This window comes from Rutidosis leptorrhynchoides, chromosome 4, assembly GCF_046630445.1.
Source record: "Rutidosis leptorrhynchoides isolate AG116_Rl617_1_P2 chromosome 4, CSIRO_AGI_Rlap_v1, whole genome shotgun sequence".
Taxonomy (NCBI): Eukaryota; Viridiplantae; Streptophyta; class Magnoliopsida; order Asterales; family Asteraceae; genus Rutidosis; species Rutidosis leptorrhynchoides.
This window is the reverse complement of record NC_092336.1, coordinates 252,627,237-252,630,891: the sequence shown is the minus strand read 5'-3', so window position 1 is coordinate 252,630,891 and position 3,655 is coordinate 252,627,237. Positions and strand designations below refer to the sequence as shown.

Here is a 3,655-nt window from a genome sequence, read left to right as displayed (position 1 = left end):
CCGTCAACTTTCGATGTAAATGAAAGATTGTCTTTTTAAAAAAAAAACGAATGCAATGTTTGTAAATGTATCATATAGAGGTCAAGTACCTCGCGATGTAATCAACTGTTGTGAATCGTTTATAATCGATATGGACTTCGTCCGGATGGATTAGGACGGGTCTTGACAATAACCGAAGACAAGACGCGTAATATATGCAACCTTGAAGAAGACTATCTCTGAAACTCAGAAAACATTTTGCGACATACGTAGATAGAAAGAGTTGAAACACATGTCTTTCGCAACAATTTGATCGAACACATTTGGACACTCTCGGATAAAGATGGCAATGGATCGGATATGGATCGGGTAAGGCCGTATCCATATCCGTATTCATTTAGATTTTGTTCATCCATATCCATTTAATTTCTGTTCATCCATCTATACACATATCCAATGGATTAAGCGGGTTAATGGATATCCATGGGATATTCAAGAAACGTCATAATTATCCTATTATATATGTGATTAAAACAAAAACGTAATATAATAAATTTATGTAATGTGGCGTAATTAAATCTATCCATAAGAACGTGTAACATTTATCGAAGATATCACACAAGTTGTTAAACTTACTATTAAACATAGACTATGACAAATTTAATGTGTAATTTATTTTTTTATTTGATAATATATACGTGTTTTATTCTAATATATTATGGTTTAATTCAATATATGATTTCAAGAAAAAATATATGTGTATATGTAAATGCATTTATAATATAATAGTAAATGTGTTAGCATATATCTATATTTATGTATTTATAAATGTATTTCGGGTGTATATGGATATATTCATGGATGAAACTTTTACATCCATATCTATATCCGTATCCATTTAGGTTTATCAATATCCGTATCCATATACATTTATATCATCCATATCCATTATGAATCGGGTGGATCAGATGGACATCCACTGGATCGGGTGACCATTGTCATCCCTACTCTCGTATGATTTTATTTTTCGAAACAATTAGTATTATTTATTGTATTTAATTTAAATTACAAATGCAATGTTTTTTTTTTTTTAATTTATGTAATGGTTAATTTATATTAATATAATGTGTTATTTATTCAATAAAATGTTGATTTAATTTTTATTTATTGCATCTAAATAATATCAAAAATTAATTAAATTTTGAAGTGAAGTGTATGATACAGATAGGTTAGTTTAAAGAATGTTAAAGTTTGTTTTTCTCATATGGCGCTGATGTAGGAGAGTTACCTAAGTTATAGCAAAGTAGATACAAAAATAAAGATATGCATGATGCTTGTAGATCGTGTTTGATGATGATGATGAAGAGGAGGTGGAGGAGCGTGAAGATGATGAGTTATATGATGATGATGATAGCCTATATTTGCGTATATATTTGTTCTTAAAACATGCCAACTGATCAATTTGAAATAATATATATAGCCAGCTGTTATTACTACGTATTATTTATTTTTAAATTTCATTTATGTACATATTTTATGATATACTATATTAAATATTAAATATTAAAATTATAATATAATGCATGAAAATAAATAGCACGCAACCTCTGTCATAATTCTAACTAACCACACGCTTTCTACTTCTTCTTTACCCTTTCTTTTATTTTCTCTTTTTGCACCCATTTCATTGACACACACCTTGCATTGCATTCTGTAAGTTTCTCTCATCCATATCTATTACATTACATCTACGAATTGTAATAAAACTATTGATTTAGTATTCATGTTTTGGTTTGATCTGTTGTAAATGACGTATTTATAAAACATTCAAAAGAAAAATGTATAAGATATTCAATAAATCTTACGCTTATTTGTTTCTATTAGCATAAAGATTCAGGGCATATGTTACCTGTTGTTAACAAGACAAAATGTATCATGATAACTATATATAATTTTTTTTGTCACCATGTATAATATATTTATATATGATTTTTTTTTAATATATAAAAAGGATCCAGATAAAACTTCTAGTAATTAACATATTTTATATTTAAAGCTTAATGTTGGGCTAAGATTTATTATTATTGGAGTAACTATTTTTTTCATTATCAGTTATGTTTAACTTTATGATATTTTTCTTGAAAGACTTTTGAAGTGTATTAAAAGTAAACCACTTTTTCAGTTTTTTGTGAGATTGCTGTTTTTTTTTTTTCGTGTAAAATTTAATATAAAATTAATATACATATGCATATATATACTTATACTGTATATAATAAATATGAACTAAAGTGTAAATTGATGATTTGTTTTCAGAGTGTGACGCTAGCACGTGCCCCATTAATCTTCTCCGGTATTCATAGGTATGGCTAGCCTGCCAGGTGAGGTCTCTTCGTATAATTATATTACTTTTAATATTACTTTTATAAATATATGGAAAATAGAAATTGATATTTTTGATATTTTCAGTTGTACTCTTAATGAATCTACTTGTAATTTATTCTTAAAAGTGTATTTTAATATGGGAGTGATATGCACACAACCAATTATCTTTAGCTATGTACATAGTAAAAATGGTTATATCACCCATTTTAATATAAATGTCAAACCACCGAAGCATCGGCCTGAGTGGTAACAGCTCCTTTGAGGCGGGCCCGTGTTCACCTCTCATTGAAGTGGCGCAGGTTCGATTCCGGGGGGAGGGGGGAGTTTTCCCAGCAGGCGATCCAGGACACGGGTATGTGATTCCCTGTGCATGCAGGGGCGGTGCACGTGTTCAAAGCAGCCCGGTTGCGGGTGAAATTCCCGACGATGGTTGTGAGGTTCGATCCCGGGTTTCTACCTATCATGTGAGTGTGTCTAACCAACTAACCAGCCGGTCAAAAAAAATATATAAATGTCAAATGTCAAATATATAAGTTTACCCTAAGCATATATTATATGTATATGTTATTTTATTGTTTGTATTTAATATAATCACAAGTAATTGTACTTTTCTTGAAATGAACCTTAATTTCTGGTGCTGTTGTTATCCTTGCAGGGACAAGCTATATTGCATCAAGAAGTAAAAAATTTAAAGTTGACAATATCTTCAAGAATTCGTGCTTTTGATTGAAATTTATGTTTGACAAGAAATGGATTTTACTATCAAGATTCGTTGATGTTGTTCATTTCTCAGAATTCTCTGAGTTTCTTCGATATGATGTAACTTAATTACTCGTCTCATGATTAACTGAAGTCTCATGATTAACTGAACATAACTTATTTGATGTGTTGTGAAAGTAATCAACTTTTGTAATCTCATATCTCATAGTTATATATCAAAAAACTTAAATACACGTCTCATGATTAACTGAACATAACTTATCTTTGTTTATTCGTATAAGGTATTTGATTTGAGTGCGACAAAGATGTTGCTTTGTTTAAATCATCTGTATCAATATTCCTCTTTTTAATAGGATTTTTGCAAGATAATTTGTTGCTTTGAGTATTCGTGAAGGTTTTTCCATCATTACAACAACAACAAAACCCAATACCACATGAGTGGTGTATGGGGAGGTGAGATGTAGACAATCCTTCCCCTATCCGAGAATAAAGACAAGTCATTTCTCCACTCAGAGTGAAACACTCTCAAAAGTAGAGAAAGTCATCCCTCTCTCTATTCGACGGATAAAGAGAT

At 30.1% G+C, this 3,655-nt stretch overlaps 1 long non-coding RNA gene across 1 annotated transcript; it reads left to right on the top strand.

Moving 5' to 3' along the window:
* Window positions 1–1,595: 1,595 nt before the first annotated feature.
* Window positions 1,596–3,260, top strand: LOC139839402 (uncharacterized). Its single transcript, XR_011756944.1, has 3 exons — window positions 1,596–1,692; window positions 2,293–2,357; window positions 3,017–3,260. It is a non-coding gene; the product is annotated as an uncharacterized lncRNA (long non-coding RNA).
* Window positions 3,261–3,655: the final 395 nt, after the last annotated feature.